A 23647-nucleotide genomic window follows, 5' to 3' on the forward strand; every position below is an offset into this window, starting at 1 on the left:
TTTTGAATCATCTGAATAGTTTCCATGGAGGACTGTTTAAGCTTAATGCAAAATTTCATGGAGATTTGTTGTTCTACTCAAATGCGATGGCCACATAGCACACATGCTCACTCAACAGAATCTACTGACCCCACTGACTAGTAAAATGAAGTCATCATTGTTCGTACATGTGCATTTCAGTCCACTGTCCTTGGCTGCCAGGTTACATTGATGTCACACAAACTGTTCTAATTATATTAACAATAGCTGGACTTTTTCCAGACCATTCTTTGTATATAATAAAATAGTAGAAATCCTGGGGCTGGGAGCACTTAGATAAACAAACAAACAAAAACAACAATTTCCAATAAGGGACATACCATATCAACCAATGATAACCTTTCTTTCCCTAGATTACAAAAGGCTGCATCAAATATGTGAATTAGAGTCCTGATTTGACAGATAGATTGATTTTTTTTTCCCATTAAATAAGTAAAGGTTTGCCCTTGAACATATGTATGTCCAGGTCTTTGGGAAAGAAACCTGAGCTCTGCTGTACCAACTGAAAATAGATTAAGTTTGATTGAAAGGCACATATCTGGGTATTAGTGCAACAATGAATGGTGGTTCTAACTAGACAGGACTTCTTTCTGAAGTGCAGTCTATATTACAGATTTGAAGGAAATCAGATGGGTGTCATTTTACATCTGATTTCCTAATACATTTCCTAATGAGTTTACAAGAAATCCCCCTTTTGACAATAGGTGCTTTGCTTATTAGAATAACTTACAACTTATTTATTTATTTATTTAATTTATTTGATCTTCACTTGAGGACACTTTTAATTAGAGAGAGGAAGGGAGGGAGGGAGAGACAAACAGACAGACATTGACTGGTTGCCTTCTTGTATGCACCCTGACCAGGAATTGCACTTATAACCTCGGTATGTGCCCTGCCCAGGAATTGAACCTGCAACATTTTGGTCTATAGGATGACACTCCAACCAACTGAGCCAAACTTTCCAGGGCAGAATAATGTACAACTTTTAAGTGCTTAACTTACTAACTCATACCCATATTCTGGCAGGCCTCTTGAAATAGTGTAAGTGGCTAGATTTCTCATAGGTGGTAGTGATGGCAGAATATCCTGATTTTCTATCAAAAACATCAAAGCATGAAGCTTTCAAGCTTCAAAGAATTTCACATTGACTACCAGGCTACCTTAGAGGATTCTAATTTACAAAAAAGTAATTTCTTGTGAAATAGCTTTCTTTATTATGAACAGTAGCAGGCAAATTAACTACAATTGCATCTTCATAAAGATTTCTATTCCAAGAGCTTAAATCTCAGGAAATCAATGGAAGGCTAATTATGCACGAGTAGTCCCTGATGCTGAAAGGAAACAGGGACACGAGGGACAGTACTGGAGAGAAATGAATCGTTACTTCTGTGAGATAGTATCTCTCCTGGTAGTAGGCATATGAATCTGTCAGTAATTACAGGGAGAAGCATTCTGACATTCAGTTCTTTCTTTTTCATCTCTTCTGTAGATGATAATCAGAGAGATGGATGCTGAATGAATGTGGAGAATAAAATATGACAAAACAGAAAAGAGCTGTGTTAAATCTTGGTGTTCATTTTGTATCCTTTTTTTCATACTGTGTAGAGCTGGATTCACAATGTGTCACCTGATTCAGGGGGGAAGAAGGTGGTAATTCAGAGGAATGGAATGCTTCTACTTCCCCTGTATGTTCTTGTGTAAAATTCAACTCCCAAAGCATCAAAAGCAGGTCTGCCTATAAATATTATCTCCCAACACACTCGTTCTCCCCTTATCTTCTTTTCCACAGATAAATGTTGAACAAACACAGAGATGTTTTTTCTGCTGATAGAAGTCTTCTGATGAGCCTCCCTAAAGAGATGCGTGTCCCTGAGCCTGCTGGTTGCCTACCCAGCATTTCTCCCTTCCTATTTCCAGCATGGTTGATTGTTTGTTCATGTTTGAATCTGCCCCACTTGGGCAGTGGAGATGGATACCAATCAGTCTTACCCAATCAGCATGTGGCAGTACCATGGCAGTTACTATTGGTCCAAGGAATTACATCAATTCCAATTTGCCTTGCTGAAATTGAAGGAAAGACTATTTCCTGTGATTACTAGACAGAAACAGAGAAGCACACGGCCCCACTTGCTACCGGCAGCATCTTGTGAGCATGACTTCAGAAAGTACAACAGAGACATAGGAGAAAAACCTGAGTTCTTGATGACATGGATACACTAACCACACAGTACCTGAAGCCCAGCCATCTCTGAACCTTATGAACACATATCTTCTTGGTATTCAAGCCATCTTAACTATAGAAAAAAAATTTCAGGTGTAGCTTTTGAAATCAATGGGTCTATTCATCAATTCAGTTACACAAGAATTTTCTCTGGTGACAATATAATCTATAGTTGTCATAATAAAAATCCTTGGTTGAGAGGAAATAGACAAATTATAAGACATTTTCCCAGTGAACTTACAAATCATGGATTTATAATGATGTTAAATCCATTTTATGAGGTGAGAAACTGAGACACAGATAGAAGAAATGATTGCTAGAGGCCACACAGGTAGATGGCGGAGAAGCTAGACTTCAGCCCTGGTCCTTTAACTGTAATTGTTATACTCTGCTGCTTTGGAACACCCAGTTCAACAGGACAGGCATAACTAGGTCATTTGTGTTGCTTACCAAGAGCTTTTATTGACAACTAGGAGCTCTAAGGAGAAATTCAAACAGAATTATCAAAATCTAAACTTGTCCGACTGCCAGCCCCATCTCCCCACCTCAACCCCGGGGATTGAGAATGAGAATTTTATTTGGTATGTCTCTCATCTATTCTACATTACTCTGTGATAGAGAAAATCCATTTCCAACTAAATTAAAATTGCTTTTTCATCCTAACAAACACTATACCCCTGGTACACACCAGAATAAAAATAAATTGATTTTTAAATATCCACTAAAAAAAAAAAACAATAAGAAGCATAAAAATCATGGTGCCATTGTGTGCCTTTAGAACAACTTAGCTATGAAAACAGGTTCCTTTCCTGGAGACAGAAATTGTATCTATGATGGCAACATTTCTGGGCAGTTCAGTAGCTTAGTAAAAACTTTAATCTTCCAGATATTTTTGCATGAATGATACTAAGTTACCTGTGTATTAGAATTGTTGCTAGGGTGATACGACAGTACATGAAACATACTACTCTGTCACTCAAGAAAGAGAGGGACTCTGACAGGGTCTCAACAATCCTTTCCTTACTGGAAACTCTTCAACCATGTATGTTAAGGTCTAAAAACTCAGCACCCAGCAGCAGGTAAGTGACAATTTTATCTAGGGCTACATGGGTTCTGGTTGCCCCTAATCTGCAAAGATCCTATATCAGTTATTCTCTGACAATCCTTCCTCAATAATGAGTCCATGAAACACTTTCAGTCACATAAGGACGCTTCCTTATGAAACACTGCATTCTTTCTTTGATAGTGAAGCAAGCATAGATGTCCCTATGACAGTCTCTGGATATAAAAGCACAGACAAGCTCCCACATTAGTTGTTAATGCAAAAACTGAATACTAATGTTTTGAGGAACAAGATTTCTCATCACTCACCAAGATACAAGAACAAATGTTTAAACAGATGTTCACAATACATCATCAAGCAATGGTCTGAAACTCTCTTAGGATGTACAATAACCAGTGTGAAGTAAATGTGTTTTAGTTTCTTGTTTAAAAAGAACAAAAGGATATTTAAAATTCCAGTGTTTAATTTTGTATGTCAAACATTAATTTTATAATAAAAAATTCAAGAACCATCTCTAAAAATAATGAAAAAGCCCATATGTAAAAATACTGCATTATGGAAAACATAATTTACATGCATCACATTAAATGAATTCCATGCTGCCTCTGACGGGCCCCTAGGCTGGTAATGTCAAACCTGAGTTTCTGTTTTTATCTGTAGAAGAAAAGGGCTGGACTAGATTAAATCAACTGTTCCTTCTTGTTTAAATATCCTGTGAGTGGGGATTCTCTCTAAGAGGCATATATGAAGATTTAAGAAAAAAAAAAGAAGTTCCTGCATCCTTGCCCTTTGCTCTCATTAACTCTCAATGCCATCATCACACCCACGCCTGTAGTCCTTCTGGGAAGACAAATTCATGTTTCAAGTCATCACTGATCCACTTTTAATCTACTAAGTCGATTATTGATGATATTACTGCTGTTGGAAATGCTTATTTTTTCATCATGAAGAACCCCTTCGGCCCTGCCATGAAGTATCTGTATCTAGCCCACTTTGAAGTGTGCCTCATTAAATCCAGAATTGCCAAGAGGGTTTTTGGAAACTTGAGCAAAGGTCACAACTTTTTAAATTGATTCTACAGTTGTTCCAGGGATTAAAAATTCCTTAATGATTTAATGTCATATGAAGGACAACATCAAGGCCCTTGTATCCAAAGTTCATGATCAAGACCCTTTTTATAATAATTGATAAAATTGTTTTTAAATAGGGTTTCTTTCCTTAATTCTAAGGATTGGAGGGTATTGGGGCTTTACTGAGGAGAGTGCTGTATCTGTGGGTGGGTTATATAAGCCGAATAGCCTGAGTAATCAAAGGATGAGTTGTTGGTGACAGTGGATGCTGTAGTTGAGATAGTGGTCACCAAATATCATGGATTCCCCTGTATATACCAGACACTGTCTCACTCCCCTTCACCACTGAAACCGCAGAAGCCATGTGTTCCAGGGAGCATAACTAAAGGAGAGAGAATGGCTATGTAACCTTCATGGAAATTTACTTTGTCACCAGCCACTGGGATATGGGCATTTGTCTCTTACTGTGTCATACCCGAGTTAATACTGATGAATGCCAATCTTTATACTGACATCCATGCAGGCATTTTATGGTCACTGCTCCTCCCCACTAGGTTCCCCAGATTTGTGTTCCTTATCTGTTATATGCTAGATAATGATGACCAGAGAAAAGAATCCTGAGACCCAAAGAAGGTTCCAATTTGCACATAAATTTCAGTGCTTAACAAGGCTCAAACACCTGTACCTATGGTTAAAGGGAATTTATCCTTCCAGAGAATGAAGCTCCCTCTCTGATGGTCTCTGTTTAGGGGATTAGGAAGTGGAAAAGGAAGGGAGAGCCTCACAGTCTCAGATATAGAAAAGGATATGCTGTCCAGCCCAGAACCTCCCCTTTCCCTTATCCATGATATGTGTTGTTTTGCCCTAGCTTCCCACACCCCCACCCCACCCCACTCCTGGTACCTACTGGCACTATAGGATGCATTCAGTGGAAGTTGCAATTCTAACTTCTAAGTCCATCCATGTTTCCAGCAAATATCATACTTTTAAATCTCATCCCCATGGAAGGAAAGAAACAAAAGTTTGAGCCACACCAAGGAGAAAGGGATCCTGGATCAGAAGGTTTACTATATATACCATTTACTGGATGGAGACATCATACCCTGCACATACACAAAGGTCCCAGGAATTGATGTGCTGAAACTAATCTATCCAATTCTAATCAAGGAAGATAACTTAACAGTCCACTGGACTGCAGGCCCAACCTGCTGTGCACTCGTAGGCTGCTTTTATGTGGCCTACAAACTAAGAACAGTCTTTACATTTTCAAAAGGTTTTAGAAAACAAGTAAGCAAACAACAAACATGTCATCCTAATAATGACCCTTCACTCTTCTACTCTTTTAAGTGTCCTCTCTCTGTAAGATCATTGTCTTCACCATACACACATTTAAAGATATCCTTCCATGAGCCTAGAACCTCCCCTGCCTATCATTTGGGGCTTTACAGCTACACTTGGGTTTTATTTGTTTAATGGATACAGTAAAACCCCTTGAAAGCCTTTACTGTGCTCATTGGTGCAACTTTCTCTGATCCTGTTCTCTCTTGTATCTACTTAAATCAAGCTTTCCCCCTGGCACTCCACCAAACCACTCTCCAAGGTCTCCAATGGTGGCCCTATTGCCCAATCCAACTGTCATCTCAATTTCCATTTTACTAAACTTCCCTGCAGCATTTGATCTTTCCCTCCTCCTCCCAACCCTTTTCTCCCTTGATCTCTGGGAGATGTTCTCTCCTGGTTCTCCTCCTCTCTGTCTGGATGCTCTTGTGAAATTTCTCTGCTACGTGCTCTGCTTCTTCTTCCTTTGCCCTAGTTCTAAATAGTGGAACATCCTCAGGATCACTCCTCTGATTCTTTTTGAGTACAGTCATATGTAAATTATTACATTGAGTCTCAGGATGTAATATATCAATGGTAACCTGATAACTCCTAGTATCTCTCCTGAATTCAAGCATTATACATCCTACTCTTAGCTGACACCTTCACCATCTTTCATAGGCATCTTAAAGTTAACAAGTCAAAAATAGCCTCTCCCCTCCAGCAACCTTTCCCCTCCCCTAGAGTCTTCCATTTTAGTAAATGGCATTGCCATTCTTTCAGGTGTTCATACCAACAACTATGGAGACATATGGATTTCTCTCATTTGCTCGTACCCTATATAAAGTCAATCACCAAATCATGTCCCGTCCATCTCATCTTCCTAGACAAACTGGTTTTAGATGCCTACACCAGAATTTCCCTAGCCCAGGCTGCCATTGTGTCTTGCCTAGATTACAGTATTTGCTCTTGTGAAGAGCAACCCTAACTTACCTGCTTTCACTTTTACCCCTAGTGTCTGTTCTTACAACAGCCAAGTTGTCTTTGTAAAATATGCCAGAGCATATCATTCCTTTGCTCAAAACCTTCCAATGACTTCCCATAAAACTCAGAATAAAATTGAAATTCCTCATTATGGCCCACACTGTTAAATGATCTAGCTCCTGCCTCTTTGAACCCTTTCCTTCTGCTCCATGGCAGGTATACAAACCTCTGCACTCTCATCAGTCATGACCCTGCCTCAGCTCCTGTCCTTGTGTTTGCTGTCCCTCTGTCTGGGGCTCTTTACACTCTCACCTACAGATATATTAATAGCTCATTACCCTGCTTTGTTCTCTGCTCAAATGTCACCCTCCGCAGAGGTCTTCCCTGACTACCCTCTCTCTCTCCATCCCATATCACAGCATTTAAGTAATTGAAATTTTATTACACACTAATTTCTTTTTGATTCCTGAACATGTACTAAAACTGGATCCTAGTGAGATATTCACTTCTTTATTAATATTCTACCAACATCATAGAATTGTGGATTTATAATTTGCGACTATTATGATATTCAATTACTTATCTCAATCTGTTCAAAAATAAACACTGATATTATTAGATGCAGCATGTATTTTATTAAAACAAATGTAAAATAGACTATTGAAAAAGCCTAAGTCCTTCAGTCAACACTTGCATGATTCAGGCTTTTGATAACTATGTATTCATTTTGTTTTATTTCCTTTATCTTGAGACAAATCATTTATGTTATTGTTTTCAAGCGAAGAAATTTACTTGCTAAATGCATTATATGTTCAGTAAAATTTAAATTTAGACAACTTTTAAAAAGTATCATGAGAACAGAAAATTTGATTCTTTAACTCTTTTATCCCATAAAGTAGATGCTCAACAAATTTAACAAAAGAAAAAAAAAAGAACAAAAGAAGGGAGGGGGAGTGGAAGGCAGAGGGTAGTATCTGGCACCTCAGTGTGAATGAGCCCTCTGGTTCCTCCTCACAAATTCAGCTTAAATGTCACCTGCTCACAGAAGCCTTCCATGGCTACCAAATCTGAAGTAGATTTCCTACTTTCTCCAGCCACTCTCCATTGCCATTCACCTGTTTTAGCTTCTTCAGGACAAGTATGACTATCTAAAATTATCTGTTAATTGTTTTCTCTCACTAGAATGTAAGTTTCATGAAAACACTAACTGCATCAATTTTGCTCGCTGTCCCCAAGGCCTATACAGTGCCTACCACAAAGATGATATTCCCAAATACATATTAAATAAATGAATCAATGAATCAATCAACAACTGACTAGATTACTTATTTGCAATAGGAGGCACCAGAATACATAAGATGAGAAAATGTGGACCACATCACACACAAACACACACACACACACACACACACAGAAAGGAAGACCAGGAAATAGAGGACATCTTTACTCTCTGTCCCTTCCACAATGATGTTGAGTTGACACTTTTAATCCCATGACAGGTCAGGCAATTCACTATCTGCTGGTTTCTCCTAGACCATATATCTCATCTTGCTTGTGGTATGAGGGCTTGAGCACTGAGGAAAGCCTGCAGATATTTCAACAGAGGCCCAGATGGTGCTCAGAGATGCATCAGGAATCTCAAATCAGCTTTGGCTGCAGCTCACCTCTGCTACCCACTTTGATCTGAAAATGCTTCTGATAGGCTTCCAGAATTAATACTGCCAGAAGCTGGTCTGGGAGACAGGTTTAGAAGTTTTGCCTTTTTGGAAACATGACCTACAGTTAGCCTAGCCACTCCATTTTTACAAGAAAGGTGTTGATAAGTATAGGAACTCATTCAAAAGCCAAGACAAAGTTAATTTCTATAACCTCTAGGTGCTTGGTTAACTGAAAAGATTATATCTTGATCATCTCTATTCCTATTGCCTTGCAAAGTGGCAGCCTACAGAGTAGAGTTGTGCAGGCTATGCACTGTACAACTCTACAAAGTGGTATTCTAATTCCAGTCTTTGTGAACAAGAGTCCCTGTCCCTGTGCAGAATATAAGTGCATGGTGCTACATTGTGGTCCTGACTTCAAGGTGCTCTATAAAATGTGCTCAATAAATTAGGGAAAAGGAAAAACTTGGAGGCTCATTTGCTTTCTGGGAACTATCTCAGACAGCCACTGGGTAGGCAGGCGGGGTCTGAAACACCCACATCTTTTCAGAAAGAAGGAAATAATTGGAATCAGTAGGCCAGGGACATTGCCTATAGGATTTGCCTACATCAAGGAATTCACAGAACTGTGCCTACCTGACCTGATAAAATGTGTTCCCCAATGGTAGGAAAATGTGATGCTTATGTTGTGAGTAAATCACTTGTGCTTCAGTTTTTTTGTTCCATGGGCTGTGTCAAGGGTAGTTTCAAAAGTTCTATCAAATGCACAAATGCTTACAAAACTTCTTTCTGGTCTCTCTGGCCCTCCTTTTATTCCTCTATCATATTTTCCTCATAGGAAGTCCCCATGGTACTTCTAAAACATAAATCTTGCTCTGAAGCCTCCTATGCCCCATCTTGCTCAGAATGAATTCTAAGTCCCTACGTGAACACCCTCTGGCCCACTCCAAGATTCCATTTTTTAACTCCATTCTTTACACTCCAACTTCTATTTCTCAAGCCAGTTACACTCTCTCCTGAGTGACCTTCCGCTTCTATGTTACTTTACGCACATTTCAGCTAGAAGACCACCTCCTTCGAGAAGGCCTTCCTGTCCACCTCCATCTAAAACAGAGGCCCCCATGTCTTCTTATCATTATCTATTTGTTTATCTGGATTTTGTCTCATTGTACTACCAAAATGTAATGCCCAGGAAGGCAGAGATTTTTCTTGTTCTCTATTTTGTCTCCAGCACTAAGAAAACACCTGGCACATAGTTGGCTTTCAATAAATATTTGTGAAATGAATGCAGAAATGAATGTTTGAAATTGAAAATTGTCAAAAACAGTACACTGGAGAAACACAAAAAATATGGGAAATTAAAACTATGCATATAAGATCATTTTTTCACTATCTGCTAGTAACATTAAAAAAACAAAACTAAAAGCCAATATCCTTGATGAACACAGATGTAAAAGTTCTCAACGAAATATTAACATGTTGGATTCAGCAATACATTGAAGGATTATACACTATGACTGAGTAGGATTTATCCCAGGGATGCAAGGGCGGTTCAATATCCGTAAATCAATCAATGTCATTTATAACATTAATAAAACCACCTAATCATCTCGATAGGTACAGAAAAAGCATTTGACAAAACTCTACATTCTTTTATGATAAAAACTCTCAACAAAGTATGTAAAGAAGGGACATATCTCAACATAATAAAGGCCATATATGACAAACACACAATTAATATCATACTCAGTAGTGAAAAGCTAAAAGCCTTTCCTCTAATATCATGAATGGACAAAGATGCCTAGTATCTCCTCTTCTGTTCAACATGGTATTGGAAGTCCTAGCCATAGAAATCAGACAAGACAAACAAATAAAAGGCACCCAAATTGGAAAGGAAGAAGTACAACTCTCATTATTGTCAAATGACATAATACCATATAGAGAAAACCCTAAAGGCTCCATCAAGAAACTATTAGAACTAATAAATGGTTTCAATAAAGTTTCAGGATTCAAGGTCTATACAGAGAAATATGTTGTGTTTCTGCATACCAATAATGAATAATCAGAAGAAAATTTTTTTAAATTTAATTTATAATTGCATCAAAAAGTAAAATATACCTAGGAATAAATTTAACCAAAGAGACTGCACTCTGAAAACTATAAGACACTAAAAGAAGATACAAATAAATGGAAGGACATACCTTGCTTATGGATTGGAAGGATTAATATTGTTCAAATGTCCTTACTGCCAAAAGCAATATTAACAGATTCAATGAAATCTCTATTAAAATCTCAATGGCATTCTTCTCAAAATTAGAAAATCTAATCTTAAAATTTATATGGAACCACAAATGAGAAATAAGAAATGGAAGGCCTAAAGAAACCTTAAGAAAAAATAAGGCAGAAGGTATTAGCCAACTTGATATCAAACTATACTACAAAGCTATAATAATTACAATAGTATGATATTGGCATAAAAACATATATAAATCAATGGACTAAAGAGCCTAAAAATAAATTATTAATTGTATGGTTAATTATTCTATAGCAAATGGAGCAGAAATATACAATAAAATGAAGACTATCTCTTTATTAAGTGGTGTTTGCACAACTGGACAGATAAATGCAAAAAAAAAAAAGAAATTGGAGCACTTTCTTATACCATATACAAAAATAAACTCAAAATGGATTAAAGACAAAAATATTAGACCTAAAAACCTAACACTCCTAGGAGAAACATAGGCAGTAACTCCAGACATTGCTCTTAACAATATCTTTTATGATATGTCTTCTCAAGCAAAGGAAACAAAAGAAAAAATAAACACTGTGATTATATCAAATGGAAAAGTGGAAGAAACCATAAACAAAACAAAGAGACGATCGACTGAATGCGAGAAGATAGTCACAAGTAATATATGCAATAAGGGTTAAATATCTAAAATATATAAAGAACTCATACAACTTAACACACGAAAAACCTTCAAACAATTAAACAATGGTCAGAGGACCTGAATAGACATTTCTCCCAAGAGGACATGCAGCTGTCCAACAGACATATTAAACGATGCTCAACATTACTAATCATCAAGGAAAGACAAATTAAAACCACAATAGCCATAATGACTATCATCAATAAATCAACAAATAAGTGCTGATGAGTATGTGGAGAAAAAGGGGACCCTTGTATTGTACACTCTTGGTGGGAATGTAAATTGATACATCCACTATGAAAAACAGTGTGAATTTTCCTCAAAATTTATAAATAGAACTACCATATGATGTAGCAATTCCACTTCTGGAAATATATCCAAACAAAACAGAACACCAGAATCATTATCTCAAAGAAATATCTGTACCCCCATGTTCATTGTAGTACTGGGAAACAACATAAATGTTCATCAATGGATAAATGAATAAAGAAATATGGTGTATATATACAATGGCATATTATTCAGCTATAAAAAAGTAACCTTGACATTTCCAACAATATGGATGGTCCTTGAAGGTGTTATGCTAAGTGAAATCAGTCAGAAAAAGACAAATACCGTATGATCTCATGTATATGTGGAATGTAAAAAAAACTCATAGAAACAGACAAAAGATTGGTGTTTGCCAGAGGTAAGGCTTGGGCACTGAGTGAAGGTGGTCAAAAGGTACAGCTTTCCAATGATAAGTAATTTCTGGATATGTAATATTCAGTATTGTGACTATAGTTAACAATGCTATATTGTATATTTGAAAGTTGGTAAGAGACTAGATCTTTAACTTTCTCATCACAAAAAAGGAAACATTTGTAACTATTTGAGTTGATAGATGTTAACTAAACTGTGGTTATCATTTTGCAATACATATACATATCAAATAATTATGAGTATATCTTAAACTAATGCAATGTCTATCATATTTCAATAAAATGTGGAAAAGTAAGAATTAAAATTTTAAAAATTCAAAAGAAATCCAGATGCAAAACAAAAAAGAAAATGGATTTGAGATATGATCAGCCTAAACATCCATTTGTAGTTCATAAAAAATATCTATTTTCCCATGCACTCACTACCATGTGTATTTTTAAAATTTTTTGTCATATTTACTGCTCTGAAGACTTAAAGTGAGATTGTACATTTTTATAGATTCACTGAAAGTAAATTTTAATAAATCACTTTCACAATCAATACATTCAGTGTAAAGCATTTATCCATTTAACAGTGCTTGGCCATTCTTAAAGATCTGTCTGGTTTGTATAGTCCTTATAGTTACACTCCTTCAGCAACTCTGATCTCCTTCATTTCTTGCTATAATTCTACTTTCCTATAGTTTCATATTGTAGCATTTTGTATAAATATTAGTTTACATGGTTCTCTGAACTTTTAAACTATGTATTGAGGGTAGGGTCTGTATCTGACTCCAAAACAGATTCATTCATTCATTATTTCATTCATTTATCTCACAGAGATTTATTGAATACTTACCAGGTCTAGCCACTTGTTGGAGCTTTAGGAATCCAGAGAAGAACCAGACAGACCAAGTGCTTGCATTCAAGGTATTGATGGTTATGAGGAGATGCAGACAAAAAACACATAAGCAAAATAATAACCGACATCAGTTAGTGATGGATAATAATAGAAACAGAATGTAACTGGGGTGGAGATAACTTTAACTTGTATGGAGGACACTTAAAAGATTCCTCTGTTAACTGAGATCTGAATGATGAGACAGATGTTCTGGGTGACAGAACCCTAGACATTTGGCACATCCTGTGCAAAGGTTCTTGAAAGGAAATGGTCTCAGTATGTTCAGAGGAAGAAATAAAATCACAAGACTGAAGTGAAGCCAATGAGAAAGAGAAGCACAGGAAAGAAGGGTCAGATAATAAGAAGGCATCAGCTCATCTAAGGCAGGAACAACAACCTTTTATGGTAAAGGTCCATATTACAAACATTTTTGGCTTGCAGGCCATATGTCCCCTGCCACAACAACTCAAGCCTGCCCATGTGTAGCCTGAAAGCCACCATTAGCAGTATGGTAATGAATCAACATGTCTGTGTTTCAATAAAAAATTATTTATAAAAAACAAGCTGGCTAGATCTGGCTGGTGGGCTATAGTTTATGACCCTTGATCTAAGTCCCATAAGGTCTAAGGAAAAGTTTAAACACTACTATCATTCTGAAAATGGCAGGGAGGCAATGACGATGACAATGATGATGATGATATCGATAGGAAGCCACTCAAGGATTATGACTTGCAGGTGTTGCGGTTCATGGGCTTGGCAGGCAACAGGTATTTGCAAATCAGCCATCATTCTTGACTGGGTGGTTCGGTTGGTCGGGACATTATTCCATGCACCAAAAGACTGAGGGTTTAATTTCCAGTCAGGACACATACCTAGATTGTGGGTTCGATCCTTGGTCAGGGTGAATATTAATCAGTTTTTCCCCTTATATTAATGTTTCTCTTCTCTTCTTTCTCTCTCTCTTTCTCTATCTGTCTCTCCTTGTCTCTCCCTCTCTTTCTAAAATCAATGAAAACATATCCTTGGGTGAGGATTAAAAAGAAATCATCTGTTAAATAACAGTGGCCATTCTAAAAAACAAAACTTTTAAAACTCTCTGTCCTAGAATATCTAGTTCAGGGGTGGCAGGCCACTGGAGGGGAAAAAAATGTCATTATGGGGAACAAAAATCTTTCATATTTGCTATTTCAGTATATTTACTAACCTGCTTTTTTAAGACTTGTGTGATGGAAGGCACTGGATCAAAAAAACCGACGGTTATAAGCCAAGCAATCAATTGGAACACAAATCAATTGGAGCACACAAGACTTTTTGGAGACAATTTTCCATTTTAGGCACCTGAGGACCCGTTCTAGAAACCAGTGCTTTCGTATCAGGCAGATGGATTGCCAGCATCACCATTAGGGCATCATTTCCTTACATTTTCTCTTCCCAACAGCTATAGTGGGAAACTGGATTTCTATGACAAAATGAAATGACAGGCCCTTCCATTTTGCAGAGCTCTTTATGTGGATGTAAAATTTAATGAGCCTGCGTACCAATTATCCACACAACTCTTTACCCTGGAATCAGACAGCAAAGTCTCCTTCTCTGACATAGGCATTCCTAGAGTTTCAGTTCAATTCCCGTGTCAGCAGTTTGCCTCTATTTGTTGTTTATTAGCTTTTTTATGGCAGGTTTTCAATACTGAAAAATCTGAAGATTCTGGCCCTATTCCACACTGCACTGTAACCAGGTACTGTCCCAATTTAAAAACTAATATGAAAGTTCCAAGGTCTTAAAAAACACTTATTTCTATCCCCATCCACTCATCCAGAAAATATTCTAGGAAAAAAGGTATTAAAAACTAAATTAAACTTTACTACACAAATTAGAAACATCTATGTGGCTGCTTGCCTCTCAGTTAAGCATCTTTAAAAAACATACACAAAAATTTCAAGATCTGAAACATTAAACAACGTGAGAATGATATGATTGCAGGGTTAAAACTAAGTACTCCATTCATCTGGTATTTGGTCCAGCACCAGGCAGCAGCCCTGGCCTCATCAACAAGGCAATTTGGCCATGAGTTTAAACCTAGTCACTTTGACAGGGGCCTGGGAAGATTACCAGACAAACACAATGGAACTGAAGTACTGAAAGGCAGGTGTAGCCAGCCTAAATATCCGGTCTTGGACGCTAACACCAAATCATTATAAACGGATCTGGGGCTTTGGGTCTGTTTGCCAAAATTTCCCAAGTGTAAACAATTGACTCCTTATATATAAATCAAGCCTTTTTGGAAACAACATTAGCCTCTTGCACGTGATAAATAAGAACAGTGAGATCACATCAATGGTCTAAGTGATAGGGAAGGAAAGTCCCCAATGCAGGGAAGAAAACGGGACTCTGTTTCAGTTATTCAATTGCCTACCAGATTTTTACTGATGACCCATTGTGCCTGAGATTTCTCCTTCAGGTGTATAAAGACCTGTGAGAACCTCAAAAAATTGCTAATTTAGTGGTACTGCCTTGTTCTTTACATTCCTTGCCACAGTGTACTCTCAACCTTGCCTGACAATTTCCCTACTGACCACTTGGGTTACCTTCTTGACTCTAATACCTTTATGTGCCTGAGATTTGAATGGGAAAACGTAATTTGTTCAATCTGAGAAATTCCACATGATCCCTCCTTGAAGTCTATAATTGAATTATCATTTATTTAGGTTATTCACTCCCTGATGCACTAACTTATTAGCAGCTTTATGACCAAACTCAAACTAATCTGGAGAGCTAACTGTGGTGCTGAACTGGGGCCGAGAACTACCAAAGACACAGTTTAACAAGCAGGGCTATTAGAGGGTACATAACTCCATAGCAGATGTCATGCACCCTGCATTCTCAAGACCCAAGTATCAGTCAGCTGAGAACAGCTGTATTCATAAGAAACTACTTATATATCAAAAGCCAGAAACCCATTATCTTGGAAGAAACCAAAGCAGTGGCAACACACTGACAATACCCAAATCAAGGGAAACTGTGTACAAACTGCATTTCTAGTATACAGATACTCTTCATTGCCATCTGTAATACCCATAATATACATCACTACTACTATGGTGCAGTCTCACCCATTGGCCCATTGTACTTAGGGACAGAGGGTATAGATTGAAGGCAGTGTTCCAAAGTCTCCTCCCTACCGATGATCTCTTGGAGCAGAATTTTAATTCCCAGGTCCCCTCTAATATTCTACTGTATGGGAGGTCTGCTGGCTACCAGCTCAGATCTATATTTTTCCCTCCAAAACAGTTTTCACCCTTCCTCCTCTCTTTGGTTTTATACTATTATGGATCTAAAAGTCTGAGCACAGGGAAAGTCACATATTACCAATAATCTATAAAAGATTCTGTACGCAATGCTGATGAGTGGGAGATTTCCCGATACCACCACATAGCTGTGTCCTGCACTTAAACTCAACTCTGACATGATTTATCCAGAGATAGCATCAGATTCTGCAGGTTAAGGGCTCAGTCCCACAAGACTGCTCCCCCACTAAATTCAGATGCCAATTGCAAGTCTACGGATATTGTCACCCGTACTTCTAACCTACCAACTATGGACTGGAGGTTCCAATAGCCCCTTTCTTAGGTTCAATTAATTTGCAAGAGCATCTTACAGAACTCAGAGAAACATATTATTTACTAGATGACCATTTTTTAAAATAAGACCAATTTTTTAAAATGTAACCCCAAAACCGCCAGATGGAAGAGATAGATGCACAGTGTATAGGTATGGGGAAAGGATGTCAAGTTTCTATGCTTTCAAGGTGTGCCACTCTGCCCAAATTCCCACAGGTTCACCAACCCAGAAGCTCTCCAAATCCCATCCTTCAGGTTTTTCTGGAAGACTTATTACAGAGGCATTATTGGTTGAACTACTGACCATTGGCAATAGGTTCAATTTTTAGGTACTTTCTTCTCCCTGGAGATGCTCCCAGTGTTGGACTGAAAGTTCCAACTCTATAATCACATGATTGGTTGTCCTAGCAACCAGCCCCTATTCATAGTTTTGGTCCAAAAGTCATCTCATTAACATAGCAAAAGACACTTTTTATTACTTTCTTCACTTAAGAAATTCCAAGGGTTATAGGAGCTCTGTAACAGAAAAGAGACAAAGACCAAATATATATTTCATATTATAAATCACAATATTATAGCTATCATGCAAACCATTACTCATATGCAATTAATAATCTTTCTAAAGCATAAATCCAACAATGTCACACTTCACTGTCAACCCATCGAAGCACACTCTTCCTTTACCTAGAAATGTCAAGTGTACAGGGTCCTTCAAGATTTCACTTTTACCCACATTGCCAGAGTTCAATTTGGCATCCCCCTAAGCTATATTATAGATTGTACTTACAGTTTCCTCAAATACATGACTATTTTACCTCTTCTTACCCTTGTTCTTTGACCAGACAGAATTGTTTTGTGAAATGGAATCCATTGTGGAAGGATACAGTTCTTTTCTGAGCATTTACCATGTGCTACAGAGTATCTGAAGCTCTTTTTATATTCTACTTCGTTTATACAATTCTAGTTCCATTACGGATGCAATTTCTAGTTTCAGAACTGTGCAAATAGGCCAAGAGGTATATGAGTATTTGATGATTAAGTTTCAAGAAAAAAGGAGGAAGAGAAGAGAAAGAGGTTTTGTGCAAGGAATTTTTTCATGATTTTATTTATATATAATTTGTTTTTAAAAAATGACAACAGGTCTAAAATGGAATCACTTGTGTGAATCCCATGTCACCAAACTGAGACTTAACACCTAACCAAATTGCAGTTTCAGCTTCTCTCAGGAATGTACTATTTACCAGTCAGTGTAGAATTACCTGGTTAGCACTAGTAAGGTAATCCACTTGATAGACCCCCAATAAACCCAAAGGAAGGTGACCTTGCCTGAAACAATCCACTCTTTGCTAGTAACTTCTTTGTCCCATCCTCTTCTGCCTGTAAGTCTTTCATTTCATACAGCTCTTTAGGGCTTCTATTTGTTAGATGTCACCCAATTCATGGATTGTTGAGTAAAACAAATTAAAGTCTTTAAATTTTACTTGGTTAAATTTTTATTTTTAACAAATTTATATATAATAAACTGCACATATCTGAAGTATGCAGTTTGATCAGCCTTGATGTACGTATACATCTGTGAAGCCGTCACCACAACCAATAAAATAAACACACACGCTACCCTCCATATTTCCTTGTGCTCCTTTGTAATTCTAAGCCCCAGCCAATAATTGATCTGCATTCCATCACTATAGATTAGTTTGAGTTTTAAAAAGAATTTTGTATAATTAAAATCACATAGTTGATAACTTTTTTAAATCTATTCTTTCACTCATTATAATTAGAGATTTATCCTTGCTGTTGGATATATCAATACTTCATTACTATTTTTTTTAAAGATTTTATTTATTTTTAGAGAGAAGGGAAGGGAGGGAGAAAGAAAGGGAGAGAAACATCAAACGGCTGCCTCTCGTACATGCCCCGGCCAGGGACTGAACCTGCAACTCAGGCATGGTGCCCTGACTGGGAACCACACTGCCAACATTTTGCTTTGTGGGATGACCCTGCACCAAATGAGCTGTACTGATGAGGGCAGTCCATTGCTTTTTACTGCAGAGCACTATTGCATTTTATGAATAAACTTTAATTTGTTTATCCATTTGTTATCTGATGGGCATTTGGATTTTTTCCAGTTTTGGACTATTAAAAAACATAGCTACCAGAAAATAATTCATTTTCAAATCTTTGTATGGGCATATATATATATATATATATATATATATATTTTACTTCTCTTGGGTAAAGACATAAGAGTAATGGCTAGAATAGTATGGTAGGTGTATGTTTAAGAAGCTGCCCAACTGCTTTCCAAAGCAATTTTACATTTCCATTTGGAAATTGCTTTCCAAAGCATTTCTTACATTTTCACCAGCAGTGTAGGAGAACTCCACTTGTTCCAAATCCTCCCCAGCATTTAATATAACCAGTCTTTTAAATGTTGTGCTAATTTAAAGGTTTCATTTTTCTTAAATAAACCTAAAGTAGGAATAATTATACTCATTATGCAGATAAAAGAACCCAGGAGGTTAAATGACATATCCAAATATATATAACATTTAGGTTCAGAGCTCCATAGAAAGATCGGGCAGGGGAGGATGGGGAGTCATTAGGCCAGCTTCTAGGACAAGAGAAACTGGGACCAGAAAGAAATCCTAGGTGAGCCAGTTTTATGATCTATAGTATGGAGATTTCAGGAACCCAAAGCAGTCCCCTAACTGCTCATCAGCAGACTATGTTCTGTTATGATTTCTTGTGATTTGAGAAAAGTTCTCTCTGAAAATGATAGGTAGTCTCTGATGTTCTGATAAATGCCAAGGAACAGAGAGGTTTGATGATCCTGGTTTAGTTAAAGGTGTGCCCTGGTTCCCTAAGGCTGAGTCTCTCAGTGGCTGAAGTTTCAAAGTGTAAAACACCTAATGGTAAAAGTGTGCTTCAGGGAGCACCCCATGGAGTGCAGATTCAAGGTCTCTTGTTGAATCTTCCCTTTCAGTAGAAATTTCTTTTTCTGGAGTAACTCTCTGTTCAAATCTTGAATGGTCAGGGCCTCTGTTTTAATGTAGTAAGCTATTTCCTTACTCTAGCTCAGTTTAGTTTTAGACAAGCTCTTGGTTTTTACCTGCTGGTCATTCTTGCCAAATGAAGGGACTAGATGGTGAAGGTTCCAAGTATCCTAGGTTACTGCATCTGAAATTAGCTGATGCATCATAGACAGGAGGACTACACCATCAAAAGGTGTTGGCTAACACCAGTCGCACCAGGAGTGCACAGCTGGTTTCAGAGGTCTGTTTGGAGAGAAGTTCAGTTATTACCAAGAAGACAGCAGGAAGCAGAAAGGAGACAGTTTCCTATGCTTCTGATATAAATAGGAACAGACAAAAGTAAACAACAGAAGCAAGATCTCGACTAGTCTGCATGCCCATCACAGCATGGGTGCACCAACAACCTGAGTATAAATTACATATTAGAATATTTCTCTCCACTGCATTTAGATGCAAGGTGAACATTCTTACTAAGCATCTGAGATGGGAAAATAAGGACTTTCATTTTAAAATATGTCTGTGTATGTGTGTGAGTATGAACATATATATCTAAAAGTAGAGACATCAGACTGTTAACAATGATTGTCTTTAAAGGATGGGCTAATGGGAGTCCTTATTCTTTCCTCATTTAGATGCTATTTGTAAAAAGATTAAATAGTGGGAAATGTGACTTTAAAAATCAAAAACAGAAAAAAAAATCTATATCTCTATTTCAGTAACAAAACAACATAATCCAAAAGGAAAGATAGGCATAGTCTATTCACACATTCTCTTAATGTTCAAACCTGGTTTCAAAACTGTTCTATCTTTCCTAATTCGTTGGGCTTTCTTCAAACCAGTGTCATCTCCTATCAATTTACTACATTGATTTTCAACCTTTTTCATCTCATGGTACACATAAACTAACTACTAAAATTCTGCAGGACACCAAATATATTTATTATATTTTTTGCTTATCTGACAAGAAACTAATGTGATTCACTAACACTAGACAGCTATCACTGTGTTGGCTGTTATCATTTTTTTTGACAATATAGGGGGAAAGAGGTCAGTGCCCTTGCCTAAATAGTCAGGTATTGCATGTTTTGAAAATTCTTGGCTTACCAGTTGAAAAGTGCTGATTTATTATAATGCTACTTGGGTTTCCTACCGCTACCTGCTTCTCACCCTTGCTCCACTGGAATTCTCATTCAAACAAAATCCAATGCTTACATTCCTTCCACATTTAAAAAACTTGCTGGATCTCCATAATTAACAGGAGAAAGTCTAAAAACTTCACAATTTGGCTCCACTTCTCTTCGCCCCATCACTACCTCTGCTGCAGAGTCCAGGTCCGTAAAGTCAGATAGGGCTGAACTTGCATCAGAGGGAAGACCAAGCCAAATTCAACATATGCAGAAGGGCATATTTCATCCTAAGACAGCACAGCAGGTATTTCAGCTTACAGGCTATAGTATTAAAACTGACTTGGTCCACCACTATGAAGAGATGTGATTATTGCCAAAAGTTTAATTTGGGAATGAAACAATGGGGTTCACACTGTTTCAAAATTTGACTGCAGAATGAAGTTTTATTAAGTTTTACTAGTACACTCTCTCATATTTGAATAAGTCAAAGTCACATGAGTATAATCTGTCTTCTTTCTCTATGTGCCATGTGCTAAAACACCACGTCCTACTTGCGATATAATTTCTTTCTAGATTCTCAACATCACCTTTACTGCCTGTTAACTTCAATCCATTTATCACATCTTCTGTGAAGCTTCAGTAGAGTTCCTTTTTCTGTGTAGCCATCCCTCATTCTTTGTTTGACAGCCTCACACTACTAAGTCTGTTTGATGTCCCAGGTTGACCACAAGCCTTGTGCTCTTGACAGGCAAGAACAATATGTTCTTTAACTCTGTATCAGAGTCCTTCACAGACTAATAGGGACATTGGAGGTGTTTCACATTGGTAGTTCAATTGCTGAAAGACTACTTGAAAATTTTAATCACATATAATAGTGTAGACATATAAATTAATATATAACTCTTAAAGAAAACTAGGGCTGCTTCTTTCTATTTGGCAAAATATAAAAAGGGATTTGTAATCATAGCTTAAAGAAGCACACCCCATTTCCCCATTTTCTTAACTATTCTTCATTGTAAGCAGATTAATCTTAATGAAAGCCTTTCATTGGCTTTCATGTAATGGTAACAAACAGCTGGACGGGAAGAGATACTATACAGTCATTTATTTGTTGAAGGCCAGTGCTAAGTCAGAAATGGAACATGGGTTTTAAATTCCTTCCACTTCTGATTTACTGTGGTGGCTGCCTAAAGACTGTGGTGATAAAGATTTCAAGACCACACCTGGGTTCAGGAGAAGCCATGATTGATTAGCAATGTCTGCTTTGGTCATGGGTTGGGGAATGCTTACCTACCTGTTAAATATTTCTGATCTCAATATTAGTCCTTACCCTGGTTGTTGCTTTGTGTTCAAATGCTGGAAAGCTATCTACTACATGTGGAAGATCAAAAGGTCTTGATCTACAATCTAAGCCCCTCAAGAACTAACAATGGAAAACACTCCCATCTGCCTGATCCCTTGCTATGGCTCGTCCCAGGGACAGTACTTTGGTGTGGCTTTTAAGAGTTTTGGCCCAAATCTTGGAGTAGACCCTTCATTCAGTCCTTCCTATTCTAGACTTTGTCTTTGATCCTGGAAAGTATCTTTCTAATTTTCTGGTTCCTTGATCTCCAGATCTCCCATTTGCCTGGGATGAGAATTAACTTATTCCCAAAGGCTCTGAAAGTAGAAATCAAGGGAATATTTACAGGATGCCCTCTGTGGGTTGAGAAGAAAATGCTGAGGCAATTTTAAGAAGCATGCTTGGTTTCCATGGCTTGTTAACAATCTTTAGAGTTCTATAGCCCACTCTAGCCCTATGAACCTGTTGGAAAGAGCAGACAGGAAATATTTTTTAAAACAAATTCTTCTGGGAATTATTATAAACATAGTGTTGAGAATCACTGAACTACTCAGCAGTCCTAATTCTTTTATTCAGTGAAATAATTCTTCCATTAAAACCAAATAATCCTATTATTTATGTGTTATAATTCACCCTGGTTCTGTTCTGATATATGCGGAAGGGTGGCCTGTGGGTGCCACTGTAGAAGACACATACACAGTCCTTTCTTTAAGCCACTACTCTTATCCCAGCAAATCTTTCTCTGAGTAGCAAATGCCTATAAACTTATAGCTTTTGAATCAAACAATATAGGTAAAAGAAATTTTTAGTTGGAAAACCAGCAGAATGCCATTAATTCTTTATATAATTAAACAGAGAACAGAAGTAACAATAAGAAATCAGATTCAAGCTAATAGATTAGTAAATTTATAGACAATCCTACTTCAATTTTTGCTTTTCCATTTAGGGAACTGAGTCCCTCAGTGTTTAAGAGACTTCTCCAAAGTAACATGGAATCAGGCTAGACCCCCAACGTCCTAATTTGTAATCAAACTATAACTATTCTTTCTCCTATAGAGTGTTCCAGTTCAGATTCTAGATCTCAGTTCGGGCTTCAGCTATACCAATAAATCATAGCTTCCTTCTTTGAGTGAAGGACACCACATCTTGTTAAGATAAATGTATTAAGATTGCTAGATTTGCATATACACAAACCTGTAGCCAGATGGAGTTAGATGCGGATGAATCACATCTGAAATCATCACCTTAGGGCTGCCGTAGCTGCATGCATGTCACACCTGCTGCTAGACTATATTAATTGCATTAAGAATCAACAGACCAGGGCTGCCTAACTTAAAGATTCATAAAAACTTGTAATTATATGTGGAGATCAAGTGCAGTAATCACATTTACGACTAACATATTAGGACCTACTAATTTTGAAAACTTTGAACTTCCACTGCTTGATGGCACTTGCTCTACTTATGTGTGTGTACTGTTCTTCCCTATGCTGGAAAGTTGAGTCTCTGGTATTATTCTGACTTATTTGATGTGATTAATGTACCTACCAACATATTTCTCAGAATGTATCCTCATAGTTAAGGGGCACATGACTATATATTTATAAATACATAAATACACACAGTTGGGTGACTCTAATATTGTGTATAGCTCACATACTAGA

The 23647-nt window shown here is 37.4% G+C and overlaps 1 protein-coding gene across 1 annotated transcript in view; it reads right to left on the reverse strand.

Moving 5' to 3' along the window:
- GRM7 (glutamate metabotropic receptor 7) overlaps positions 1-23647 on the reverse strand; it is an 858034-nt gene that overhangs the window by 144767 nt on the left and 689620 nt on the right. The window lies entirely within an intron of this gene.

The sequence above is a fragment of the Pteronotus mesoamericanus genome, unplaced genomic scaffold (assembly GCF_021234165.1).
Source record: "Pteronotus mesoamericanus isolate MK-2021 breed Mesoamerican mustached bat unplaced genomic scaffold, CSHL_Meso_final scaffold_54, whole genome shotgun sequence".
NCBI lineage: Eukaryota > Metazoa > Chordata > Mammalia > Chiroptera > Mormoopidae > Pteronotus > Pteronotus mesoamericanus.